This window comes from Ictidomys tridecemlineatus, chromosome 8 (assembly GCF_052094955.1).
Source record: "Ictidomys tridecemlineatus isolate mIctTri1 chromosome 8, mIctTri1.hap1, whole genome shotgun sequence".
Classification (NCBI taxonomy): Eukaryota; Metazoa; Chordata; class Mammalia; order Rodentia; family Sciuridae; genus Ictidomys; species Ictidomys tridecemlineatus.
In genome coordinates this window covers 126,648,626-126,663,261 of record NC_135484.1, presented here as the reverse complement: position 1 = coordinate 126,663,261, position 14,636 = coordinate 126,648,626, and the positions used below count along the sequence as shown (strand labels likewise).

The window sequence follows — 14,636 nt, the reverse complement described above, 5'->3', positions numbered from 1 at the left end:
CATGACAAAATCTGATCAAACTCATTTCCCAGTATTTCCTGTTCCCCTCTCCTTCACCCTATACCTAATTTCTCTCCCGTACTTTATTGGACCCTCTTCTAGCATTATTTTTTAATCAGTATATTATAATTATATATATATAAAAGTTGGAGTTTAGAGGTATGGCCATACAAGGAGATACAACAGAGTATAGTTTGGTCAATTTTATTTCCCAGTACCTTATCCTGTTGCCCATTGTCCCTCCTTCTCAATTTTCTTCCTCTACCCTATTGGTCTCCCTTCTATTTCAGTGAGGTCTCTTTTTTATTCTAATCTCTCTCATGCACATAGGCACACATACAAGAGAAAACATTTGTCCCATCACTCTCACTTAGCATTATATTCTCCTGTTCTACCCATTTAAGAGCAAATAACATTATTTAATTCTTCTTTATAATTGAGTGAAACTCCTTTGTGTTTATATGCTACATTTTCTTTATTTATTCTTCTGTGGATACATGGATAAGTTGGCTGGTCCCACAACTTGGCTGCTATAAAAATTGGTATCTAGGGATCAATAAAGCATGCTAATTTTAACTGTTTTGGACAAACACCAAGGAGTGGAATAGCTGGGATATATGGTGGTTCCATTCCACACTTTTGAAGAATCTCCATACTGATTTTCAAAGTGGTTATATTAATTTTTAGTCTGACCAACAATGTATAAGTGTACCTTGGCCCCCACATCTTTTAGAGCACTTACTGTCATTTATTCCTGATGATTTTCATTCTAACTGGAGCGAGATAAAATCTTAGTGTAGATTTGATTTGCTTTTTCCTAATTGCTACAGTTGTTGATAATGTTTTCTAATCTCCCCAAACATTAAATACCTAAGAATAAATGTAACCAATACATTGAAAAATCTCTACAATTAAAACTATAGAAGATTCAACAAAGAAAATAGACTTTACAAAGGTGGAAGGCCCCACATGTTCTTGAGTAGGTAGAATTAATATTGTTAAAATGGCTAATATTTCCAAAAGCATTCAGTATATTCAATGTGATCCCCATCAACATGCAAATGACATTCTCACAGAACTAGAAAAAAACAGTCCTAAAATTCTTATGGAACAATAAAAACCCCATAATATCCAAAGAAATTCTGAGCAATACAAGTAATGCTAGAGGCATCACAATATCTTATCTCAAATTATACTACCGAACTATAGTAGGATGATTAGACATGAAGACCAATGGAATAGAATTGAAGATGCAGACAGAGACAAATCCACATAGATCGAGTCATCTGATCCTTGAAAAGCTGACTAAGACATATGTTGAAGAAAAGAAAGCCTTTCTAATAATGGAACTGGGAAAACTGGAGATCCATATGTAGAAGAATGAAACTAGATTCCTATCTCTCATCTTGCACAAAAATCAGCTCAAAATAGGTCAAAGACAGAGGACTTAGATGAAAAACTATGTAACTACTAGAAAAAAACACAGGGTCAACAATCCAGCTTATTGGTGCAGACATCAACTTGGCGGTATGACTCCTAAAGCTCAAGAAATAAAATGAAAAATCAATAAGTGTGGTAACATCAAATTAAAAAGCTTCTACACAGCAAAGGAAATAATTAGGAACATGAAGAATGAACCTCAAAAATGGGAGAAACATCTTTGCCAAATGTTCTTGCAACAGGGGATTTTTATCCAGAATATAAAAGAAACTAAAAAAACTTAGCACCAAAATTACAATCTAAGCAATAAATGAACAAATAAACTAAACATACATTTCTCAAAAGAAGAAATACAAATGTCCAACAAATATATGGAAGAATACCTTTGAGAGACCTTCTTTTATTTTTAAAGAGAGAGAGAGAGAGAGACAGAGAGAGAGAGAGAGAGAGAGAGAGAGAGAGAGTTTAATATTTATTTTTTAGTTTTTGGCGGACACAACATCTTTATTTCTTTGTAGTGCTGAGGATCTAACCCAGTGCCGTGAGTATGCCAAGCGAGCATGCTACTGCTTGAGCCACATCCCCAGCACCAAGATAGACCTTCTTTGAAGCCAAAGAAATTAAAGAAAAGGGCTACATATTATATGATTCCACCTAAATACACTTTCTAGAAAAGGAAAGCTTAAGGGAAAAAATTATCCATTGTCACTAGAAGCTCGGCAGAAGGAGGGTTTCATTAGAAAGAAGCATGGGAGAACTTTGAAGGCAATGTAATTATTCTATACCTTGACAATGGCTATGGTTATGTGACTGTGTTTCACAAAAGAATCCACATAATTATATATCAAAAGATAGAATGTTACATTAAGAAATAAATTGGAAATAAGAGACATAGTGGGAGAATTTGAAACAGAGAATTATATAAGTGCACTCCAAGATCCAACATCTGTGAAAGTGGAATAGAGTTCCATAGTAGAAGCATAGGTGACATTCATGCTGTGAACAAAATCTCCGATGTTTTTGGAAGTCTTTTTCAGATCAATGGTTGTACTTACTACAGTCTGTGTTAATTGTCTCCTACTTGCTGGTTTCTCTCCTTGTGTGATAAATTATTTGAAGGTGGAAGAATGAGACTTGACCTTACACACATTTGTATTTTCTGAGTTCCAGATAACCCCAAAATCATAGTAGGTTGTCTCATAGTAGGTTGGTGATCAACAGTAATTTAAGGACAATAATGAATGAGTAAAATCATGGAGGTTTAAGGCCAATGGGGCAGAAGAGTTATCCACTTGGTATTGATTGTGCCAATATGAAAACCAGTATAAAACCTGGGTCATCTGGACATAGATCCCTGATGACAACCAAATTTGGTGCTGGGAAGAAAACACAGATGTAGCTGTCCAATAGTTAAGAACTTGCCTGGAAAACAAATAGAGGAGAAAAACAATATGTAGAGAATTTTTCAGTAAAGGAGATTTAGACAACAAAGGGCAAATTGATTTTTCTATAATAGGGAAGAATTAAAAGTTCAGAAGAAAAATAAGGAACTTAGAATACAGACATTGTCCCTCACCTGCCACTCCAAACTGGGAAAGAAGGAGTAGCTTTGAAGTGAAGAATGATAAGAGAAAGTGTTGGGAGAAAACCTTGACACAGAGTGTTCTGTGTCAATCAATGCAGTGAATCAACACTTGTAGTGGTATAAGAGAACTTTTCAAAAATATTTCAGAGGTGCTAAGGAATTTTATTAGTGAGGAGATGATTCAAAGAGAAGTATTCCCCCACAATAGAATTAGAATAACAGCATGGCATAGAAGAAGTAACCTATCCTAAGATGAAGAGAAAAAAAAAACATACACTATGTTTCCCAATATGATTTGTCTACTTTTTGCCTACCTTAAAATATGTACACCTTGGTCCTAGAGAAGAAGGAAAAGATTAACTAACATTTTAGGTTGAGTTTTATGCAAACTAGTACTATTTATTCATGAAGGGAGAACCTGGCAAGATCCAAAATTAAAAAAGCTATTTTTAAATTAAGAATGTAAAATTTCACCTTGTTTTATTTTTCAAAATAGTCTTGGAAAGTGGTGTTTGAATTATTTAAAAACCAAATTATGGTCACCATGCACTACTATAACATTATACATTAAAAGCAACTCTTAGTGCACCAAGGGAGGCCGCGTGGGCGGGCTTGGAGGAGAGTGGTGATTCTGAGCTGACCCCAGGCTGTAGTGGGGTCTGGACTTGGGCGGTGTTCTGGATGGTGGCGGCGCTCACAAGTGGACTCTGGCGGACGCCTGGATGAGCACCCACCCTAAGGATTTAGAAATGATAGAATTAAATATTGGAGATGCCACTCAAGTTTATATAGCATTCTTGGTTTATCTGGACCTCATGGAGAGTAAAAGTTGGTATGATGTAATTTGTGTGGGATTACCTGAACTTCAGCTTATGTGCCTGATTGATACTGAGATAGAAGGGGAAGGGTTACAGACTGTGTTGCCTACACCCATCTCTGCTTCCCTCAGCTCTCAAAGGATAAGGAACATCTTGAAGGCATCTCAAAAACTACGAGGGAATCCGGATTTACCGATGTCTTTCACTCTGGCCATCCTGGAGTTTAATTCTACAATAGTCTATTATAAACTCACTGAAGGGTTTATGCTGCCAGACCCTCAGAATATTACCCTTAGAAGATGACATCTGTACTTCTCAACACTTTATTCATAAAATATTGGTTTTGAGACCCATTTAACTGCTTTATCCTTTATCTCAGAGATAGTCAGAGTCAATTTAGCTTTTCTCAATCCATAAGTTTTCTTTCTGAAGAATAAAACTTTTTCAGATAAAAAAATTTGTATTGCTTAAAACCATAGCGTTGTTGCTCTAGAACTCTTATTAGAGACAGTTTTACTCACTTTTATGTTGAGGATGTGTTCAGAGGGGTGGAAGCACTGTACCTCTTCATCACCCACACTCACCTGCTGCTGCTGGCTCCTTGTTGAAACCACCACCTCTTCCCTTATTCTGCTATTCCAGGGCCTTCTGACCTCTGTAGCTAGCTTGAGCTGGTACTTCATGTACATTGTGAAATGTGGAGAGTTTATTTCTGCCTGCTTTTCCATCTTTTGTATAAAGTAAAAGATTTATTTGAGTGGGTTTGTTTTTCGTTTGCACTTACTGTTATTTTCCTTTTGGGTTGATTTTAAATCAGAATTGAAAATATGCTTGTCATGAGTGTAAATTCATATGTCAGAATTAATAGGGGCCAGAGAAGTGCTTACGAGAGTGTTGGGCCTTCCTTTCCATCCTGTCACCACCATCCTTATTATATCATAGCTTGAATATTATAAGAGAGTGAGGGACAGTTTCAGCATTAAAAATATCTCTGTTAATTAGACCCACTTATTCCTCTTTTGTTAATATCCTCCTATTGATTTGTCCAAATATGAAAATAATATGCACAAAGACTTTCCAAACAGTATTGTTTTATAACTTAAATCATGAATCACTTGAAGTTTAGAGCAGGAGTCAAATATGGGGCTGTCCTTTGTCATCCTCTGGTCAAAGTAAATAGTCAATAAACAGATCTATGAAGGGTATATTCTGTACTCATTAAAATTATGCGATCCTGGTTGCAAGTAACACACCAAGTACATGTTAGAATGTGACAAAGTGGATGAAATTACTAATTGGTTATAGTAGCATGGCAGAGCAATGAATGGAAAACTTTATCTTTCCTTAATATTTTAGCTTTTACTTATGTTACTTTTATAATGAAATATTTTAAAATAGAAAAGCCTCAAAATCTGTAAAAAAATAAAATAAAAGCAACTCTTTTGTTATAAATTATTTTGTAAAGTGGATAAAGGAAATATGTTTGTATTGACTTTTTTTTGGATAAAAATAAAATAATTTTACCCCTCAGATATTTGATATAATTGTGAGACTAATTGTCACATGAAAAATACTATGATTACAAAGAAGACAAAAATAACAAGATCAAATCAAACACAGGTCACTAGGATGTGTGTTTCCATGTTAATATATTTATTCTAAATGTGAGTTAATCTGATTTTTCTGGAGAAGGTTATCTTTAAACATGACTAAAGAGAAATATTAGGAATATATAACCTGATATTTTGACAGTCTTCTCTTGAATTTAATTTGATCACATTTTCTTTGACAGTTTTGTTGAAGTACAATTAAAATATAAAGAAACACACATATTTCATGTGCACAATTTGATGCAACTGCACATATATAAATACCTATGGTATCATCACCATAATTAAGTTAATAGATGTATCCATTACTTTCAGAAGTTTCCTATGTCCCTTTAAGTTTGTGTTTGCTTGTTTTTTTTTTTTGTGTGTGTGTGTGTGTGCATGTGTGAGTACTTAACGTGAGATTGAACCTCTTAATTTTTTTTAATATTTGTATTAGTGCACGTTAATAACACAGAATAATGAGTTCCTTGCAGCATATTTGTCATTTACTTCCCTCCATTACCCTCCTTTTCCACCCCCTTTCTTCTTCCCTGATTCCCTTTCTCTTCTCTCATAGACTCCCTACACTTTCAGATCATCTTTTTCTTTCACATATGAGAGAGAACATGAAATACCTGTCCTTTGTAGTCTGGTTTATTTCATTTAACATAATACTAGCCAATTCCATCCATTTTCCTGCAGATGTTTTAATTTAATTCTTCTTTATGGCTGAATAAGACTTGATATATATAATATTATGTTCATACATATAATATTTTCTTTATCCATTCATTTGTTAACAGATACTTAGGCTAGTTCTATAACTTAGCTATTTTGAATTGTGCTGTTATAAGTATGGATTTATATATAACACTAAAGTATGCTGACTTTTATTCTTATGGATAAATACCAAGTAGTGGCATAGCTAGATAATATTGTAGTTCTGTAGTTGTTTCATTAGCTTTTTGAGGAAAGTCCATACTGATTTCCAGAGTGTTTGTACTACTTCATGTTACCATCAACAGTGTATAATAGTTCCTTTTCTCTGCATTCTCACCAGCATTTACTTTTATTCACATTCTTGATGATTGTCATTGATTGGGGTGGGATGGAATCTCAATGCTGTTTTGATTTGCATATCCCTGATTGCTAAAATTATTGAAGAGTTTTTATGTAATTTTTAGCCATTTATATTTCTTTTGAGAAGTGACTATTTGATTCATTTGCCCATTTACTGACTGTGTTATTTGGGTTTGGAGGGTTTTTTTAAAAGTTCTTTCTATATTCTGGATATCAATTCTGGTTCAGAAGAGTAAGTGGTAAATTTTTTTCCCATTCTGTAGGCTCCCTCTTCAATCTGTTAATTGTTTCTTCTGCTTTGTAGAAGTTTTTAATTTTATGCAATATATTTTTTTTATTCTTCCTATTATTTCCTGAACTATATGGGTCCTATTCAGAAAATCTTTGCCTATGCCTATATCTTAAACTGTTCCCCCCATGTTATCCTCTAGGAGTTTCAAATTGATGGATCTTATGTCTTTGATCTATTTTGAGTTGTATTTTGAGATATAGGGATAGTTTTAGGTTTCTACAAACAGGTATCTAGTTTTCCCAGTACTATTTGTTTAAGAGGCTATCTTTTCTCCAATGCATGCATTTAATATCTTCATTCAGAGTCAGATGACTCTAGTTGTGTGGGTTCATTTCTGTGTTCTCTATTCTATTCCACTGGTCTACTTGTCTCCTATTATGCCAGTACCATGCAGTTTTTGCTATTATGGCTCTGTGTTATATTTTGAAATTGGCTATTGTGAAATCTCTAGATTTATTCTTTTATTTCTCAGAATTTCTTTGGTTATTCTGGTTCTTTGGTATATCTTGTGTATTTAGGATTGTTTTTACTATCTGTAAATACTGTCATTGGTAATTTGTTGAGGATTGCATTGAATCTGTATATCACTTTTTATTAATTCATTTTACTTATACATAACATTAGGATTCATTTGGGCATAATTACAGAAGCATATAATATAATCTGCTCTAATTTAGTTCCCAGTACTACCCTTTACCCTGTTCTGTTCCCTTCCCTCTATTGATCTTTCTACTATTTACTTATAGTTTACTTATAGTTTTTTGAAATATCTAAATATGTACATAGAAAAGATAGGTCCATTCATTCCACTCCACTTTCTTTCCTTATTCCATCCCCCTCCATCCTCCCCTTCAATCTCTTTCCTCTACTCCACTGATCTCTCTTCTATTTTCATTTGATTCCCCGTCATTTTCTTTCTTTCTTTTTTTCTTATTTTGAACTAACATCTGTATATCAGAGGAAATATTTAAGCTTTGACTTTTTATGTCACTTAGCATGATGGTCACCAGTTCCATTCACTTATCAGCAGATGCCATAATTTTATTCTTCTTTATGACTGAGTAGGACTTAATTGTGTATATATACCACATTTCCCTTGTTCATTCATCTTTTGAACGGCACCTAGTCTGATTTCATAGCTTGGTTATTGTGAATTGGCTACTATAAAACATTGATGTGACAACATCATTAAAGTATGCTGATCTTAAGTCTTTTGTATATATATTGAGAACTGGGATAGGTGGGTCATATGGTGGTTCTATCTTAGATTTTTTGAAGAATCTCCATACTGCTTTCCAGAAGGTCATACTAATTTGCAGTCCCACCAACTATGTATGAGTGTACCTAATACATAGATACTTGTTCCTGTTATTTCTAAGACCTTGGGATGCATAATTTCCTCTTAGAACTGCCTTCACTGTATCCCACAGATTCTGCTATGGTGTGATTTTATTTTTACTTAATTCTATGAATTTTTAAAATTTCCCTGATTTCTTCAATAACCCACGGGTTATTCAAAAGCTTATTGTCCAATCTCTACTATTTGTTTGCATAGTTCCTATAGTGTCACTTGCTATTGATTTCTAGTTTCATTCCATTATGATCTGACAAATGCAAAAAACATTCATTTTTTGTATTTGATATGATTTCCTTCATTGCCTAAAATATAGTCTACATTTGAGAATGTTTCATGAGTAGCTGAAAATAATGTGTATTATGCTGCTGTTGGATAGAATATTCTGTAAATAAAATATTTATGTCTATTTGATCTATAATGTAGTTTTAACTCTGATATGTTTTGTTGATATTTTAACTGGATGACTTTTCTATTATCATGAGTGAGGTAGTGAATTCATCCATTATTATTATATCGGGGCCTACTAATCCCTTTATGCTGAGTATTCATTGTTCAATGAAATTGGGTGTGCTTCCATCAATGTTTATAGCAGCACAATTCACAATAGCTAAACTGTGGAGCCAACCTAGATGCCTTTCAGTAGATGAATTGATTTAAAAATGTGGCATATATACAATGGAATATTTCTCAACAACAAAAAAGAATAAAATCATGGCATTTGCAGGCAAATGGGCAGAGTTGGAGAAAATAATGAAGTTAGCCAATCCCCAAAAAACAAATGCCAAATATTTTCTCTGATACAAGGAGGCTGATTCATAGTGAGGTAGGGAGGGGAAGCATGGGAGGAATAGATGAACTCTAGATAGGGCAGAGAGGTGGGAAGGGAAGGGAGGGGGCATAGAGTAAGAAATGATGGTGGAATGTGATGGATATTATTATCCAAAGGACATATATGAAAACACAAATTGGTGTGAATATACATTGTATAAAGCCAGAGATATAAAAAAATTGTGCTCAATATGTGTAATATGAATTGTAATGCATTCCACTTTCACATATAAAAAATATTAAAAATAATTGGGTGTGCTTCTTATTTCCATCCATCCATCCTCCCTTTCCTTCATTACCATTTGTCTAATCTAAAGTACTTCTATTCTTCTTTCCATACACCTTATTGTGAGTCAGCTGCCACACATCAGAGAGAATATTCAGCCTTTGGTTTTTTGGAATTGGTTTATTTCACTTAGCATGATAGTCTCCAGTTTTATCTATTTACTGGCAAATGCCATAATTTCATTCTTCTTTATGATGGAGTAATATTCTATTGTGTGTGTGTGTGTGTGTGTGTGTGTGTGTGTGTGTGTGTGTGTATATATTTATATATATCACATGTTTTTTAATCCCTTCACTTGTTGAAGGGCAATTAGGTTGGTTCCATAGCTTAGTTGTTGTTTGAGCTGATATAAGCTTTCACTTCACATATGTATAATACGTCAGAATACATTCTACTGTGATGTATAACTAAAAAGAACAAAAAAATTAAAGAGGCAATAAAGTTAAGTCATTAGGGTAATAAAGTTAAGTCATGAAGATAATCACAATCCAACATGACTGGTGACCTTAAGAAAAAGGAAATAAATTGGGTGAGCTTATGTTCAGTACATATATATTTACATTGGTTATATATTCTTGGTGAATTATTCTTTTTAGCAATAGGTAGTACTGTTGTAGGGGACAAATGAGGCAGGGCACTATGATAGCAGGAAACAGTTTTATTTGGTTGCAGCCAGGTTCAGAGGGTACAGCTTTCACTGAAATAAATTAATCCCTTGAACCCTGAGTTCAGGTAGTTTCAGAAACTTACACCCAGGCTGATTCATAGGGGGTAGGGAGGAGGAGCATGGGAGGATTTTTTATATAAACTCTAGATAGGGTAGAGGGGTGGGAGAAGAAAGGAGGGGGCTCAGAAGTTCACAGTCTCCAGAAGTTCACATAAAAGTAGCTTTTTCTTTCACTGTTCTGGGCAAGTTAACTCTTCAAGGACAGTGCCTGAGAAGGGGAGAGCTTCTTCTCCCCTTTTTTCCCTCCCCCTGTCAGCTGCTGCCATGGAGCACAATTGGTAACTTCTCTTCTCTTAGAAATGTAGACATCTCTATGAAGCTCCAGCAAAAGGCCAGAGGCCTTATTAAAGGATCTATCTTTTTAAATCACATTTTGCATTCATAAACACATATTTTACAAACTACTATATTGGATAAATGTTTATGAAAAACTAGGAAAAGGGGCATTTGGCACTTGGAGTGCTGATCTCTTCCAGGCCAGTGGCTAAGTAAACTATAGCAACAGGAAAATAGGAAGTTTAGCTACACTGAACTTTTTTGTAGAGAATCCGATAGTTCTAAAATTAATTATGATGAATATTTATGGAGAAGCTTAAGTAAGATTTTCTGTGTGTGTGGGGGGGGGGAGTGCCATTACAGTGTCCTTCTTTGCCTCTTCTGATTAATTTTGACCTGAAGTCTGCTTTGTTGGATAGGAGTGTTACTAATCCTACTTGCATAGAACATCATTTTTATTCCTTTACTTTTAATCAGTATATTTTGCCAGTTATGTTTGTCTTGTGTAAGTAACATATATTTGAGATTTTTGTTAATTAAGTTTTCTAACATGTGCCTTAATTGCATAATTAAGACCATTTCAATCAATCGTTATTTTAGAGAGATATATACAGGAGTTGAGAAGGTGGTGAAGCAGAGCCAGGCAGTAACCCCTCTCCCCTCCACAGTAGAGAAAGAAATCCATAAAGAACAGCTTTTTGGAGAGGTGGATGATAGAATAAATGCTTCAGGTGGGCTGAAGGGGGAAGGGCAGGAGGGAGACCAATGTAAGATAGTCTGAGACTTGGAGAGACTTCAATTTTGGCTACCAGAGTAAAATATAAGGACAAAGTCCTCATCCCTTTACCTCTGCCATTGATACCACTGGTTACCAGTGACGGGTTCTGCTTCTTCACATGTTGAATTATAACATTAGAGAAGCACGCTGAGGCAAGCATATAAAGCAGGGTTTATTTATAAAGGGGTCACATAGATTTCTCCTGGGAAGGAGAAGAGGGCCATAGCTGGTATCCTGGCATTCTGCCCTTTTTTATATGTCCTAGGCTTCCTCTCTTCTTGGCTCTGTTCCTCTTATCGTTCTTCTTCCTGCATAAGTGACAAGGTCCAGGAATGCTCAGTGGGATGGCCAAAAGGTGGGAAACAGATGGGCTAAAGGGGGAAGGGCAAGAGAGAGCAGCCCAAAACACATTAATTTTCAACTTTTACACCTCAATGTAGGGAGGAGCAATTCCCTGGACAGGTTACCTTAGCAAAAGGTTGAAGTAGGGCAGGTTATCTTGATAGGGTAGAGGAAGGTCTCTGAAGTCATTCAGTCCCTCAGGAAGCAGTTCAACTTCCTGGACTCACTCAAATGGGCCTCCTTGACCTGACCTGATTCAATTTACCTATCTATACTGACTGTTTAATTTTGGCTTCACCATGATGTTGGAGGGGGAAGATAAGATATATATAATCACTACTAAATTAAAGTTGCTGAAGGCTCTCCCCCTTTCCACAAACACAGGAAGTGGTGTGGATCAGAACAAACATAAGTGCACTCACAGGAAGTAAGTGCACTTATGCAGCACTCCACACTGTCTGCAGATGACCTTGAGCAAACACACACACACACACACACACACACACACACACACACACACATACACATAGAGGGGAGGAGGACATGAGCTCACACCCTTAGCGGCAACAGCTTAGGAAAGCAGACCAAATTAAAATACACTGGAGTGACAGGTTCATTGAAAAAAAAAAAAAACTGAACCTGTGCTAGGCTAGGCATGGCAGACATTTCCTGGAGCCCACAAGTGGCCAGCCAAACTAGAAGAAATTAAATGAAACGCCATCTTCACACATTCAGATAGCAAGAAATTCAGATAGCAAGAGGGAATAGCCCTGCAGAGGGTATTCAATAAGTCATTTAAAAGGAAGTTGTAGAGTGACTGCTACTAAATTAAAGTTGATGAAGCCCTCCCCGTTCCCACAAACATGGAAAGTGGTGTGGATCAGACCAAACATCAGTGCACTTGTAGGAAGTGCTAGCTAGACCCAGCACTCCACACAGCCTGCAAACACTTAGTGGAAGTCGCAATTCACTGTGGTGAATTGGTGTTATTTATAGCTGCAGCAGCAGCAAGCAGAAGCTGGGACATGGATGGGATGGTTGTCTCTGTTCCAGTTAGCAGAGGTCAGCAACACCCACAGTTTCCAATCTTGGGTAATGAGAACTAGAATCCATGAACAAACTGAATCTCAGGGTAGCAGGGAGAGTGGCTTGTTGATCTGTATCAATCAAGGGGAATGCTTCTGTGCATACGTTCCTGTCACTGGCATGGTCAATTAGTTGCTCAGCTACCTCAGTCACAGGGGTAGAGAACTGGAATCAACACACAGACTCTGGGAGCTGGTGAGAGAACTGGCTGGAGAGAAGCCTCAAGTAGTCATCCAGTAGCTCAGTTTATTTTTGGAATGCACACAACTGTTATAGGGTTCCAGTGGGCGTGCCCATTAATCATACATAAGCAAGACAATATCCATAAGCCAGTCATCTTCTGCCTAATGTAACTGCACTGTGGAGGAAACTCTAAATATTACTGTCCTGGTGGAAAGCAATCTGGAAGGGTCTTTGTCCCTCAGGGTGGGAGCTTACTGAGTCAGGGATTTCATGCCCTGAAGTCCCTGACTCTCAGTTTCCTGGCCTGGTAGTTTCACAATGCTAACCACAAGTGCTGAGTGTGTGGTTTCACCCCAGCCTGCATGTGCTCCTGTCAGGCCTGAACTAATGTGGATATTTCAAGCACTTTGGAGCTGCTTGGAGCTGCTAGCTGCATCTGAAAGTTATTCCAACACTTCTGCACCATAGACCACCCATGAAGAATCACAACCACAGGTCCTATGCTTGCAATAGCCTACTACCTACTACGTTCTATGCCACTTTGAAAACCAGCATAGGGAAGGATATCACTGGAAGAACCATCAATTAAAGGAGAATCAAGCATTAGAAACAAATCAGAATATCAGGAAACAAAAAATGAGCTCTTAATAAGAAATTGAATGAAAATGGTCTAAACTCATTAATTAGAAGACATAGATTGGCACATTTGATTAAAAAGCAAGACATAGCCATATGTTGTTTACAAGAGACTAATCTTATACACAAATACATACATCAACTAAGGGTGAAAAGATAAGAAAAAAATATGCTCTTGCAAACAAAAACCAAAAGTATATATGGGTAAATACTCTCATCAGACAAAGTAGACTTCTAGCCAAAATAAATTAGAAGAGACAAAGAAGGTCACTTCAGAGTAGTTAAGGGAATCATCCAACAGCATATTTGTAATGCTTACAAATATTTATGTTCCAAACAACATTCCATCTACAAACATAAAACAAAACTTTCCAATATAAGGAATCAAATAGACCACAATACAATAATACTGGGTAATTTTAACACACTTCTATCAACATTATATAGGTCTCTAGACACAAACTAATTAAAGATTATTCAGAACTAAAATTTTCATTAATCAAATGGACATAGTATAAAAATATGGAATATATAATATAGAAATGTATAATATATCTGTTCATCAGAATGTGAAATGTAGAATAATATATATGATATATAGAGAACATAGAAAATTCCATACATAAACTGGATTCACTTTTCTCTCAGTGGCACATGGAATATTTTATAAATAGGTCATTGTCTAGGTCTGAAAGCAAATCTCAGGAAGCACAAAAATTGAGATAATACCTTGTATACTATCAGATCATAATGGAATAAAACTTGAATTTGGCAACAAGATAAAAAAGAAACAATTCTAACACCTGAAGATTAAATATAATTTTGAAAGAGGACTAAATCAGAATAAATCAGGGAAGAAAAAATAATTATTAGAAACAAATGAAAATAGAGATACAACATATCAAAATCTCTGGCACAATATGAAGGTATTTACAAAAGGAATGTCTATATCACTGAGTTACTAGATTAAAATATAAAAACATACCAAATAAATAATGTAACATTAACCTCAAAGCTATTAAAAATAAGAACAAACTAATGCCAAAATCAGTAGAAGACAGGAAAAAAAATAAAATCAAAGCTGAAATCAATAAAACTGAGAATTAAAAAAAAATCAATGAAACAAAGAGTTGGTTCTTTGAAAGGATGAACAAGATTGAAAAACCTTTAGCCAAACTCACCAAAAGAAAGAGAAAGAAGACTCAAATTAAAGAAATTAGAGATGCAAAAGGAGATATCACCACAGACACTAATTCTGAATATCTTTAGAAATTATTTTTAAGAATTATACTCCAATAAGCTAGGTTATCACAAAGATATTGACCCATTC

The 14,636-nt window shown here is 35.5% G+C and overlaps 1 pseudogene; it reads left to right on the top strand.

Annotated features, from left to right (window-relative positions):
• The first annotated feature begins 2,710 nt into the window (after positions 1-2,710).
• LOC144365806 (tRNA-splicing endonuclease subunit Sen15 pseudogene) lies at positions 2,711-4,190 on the top strand (annotated as a pseudogene).
• Positions 4,191-14,636: the final 10,446 nt, after the last annotated feature.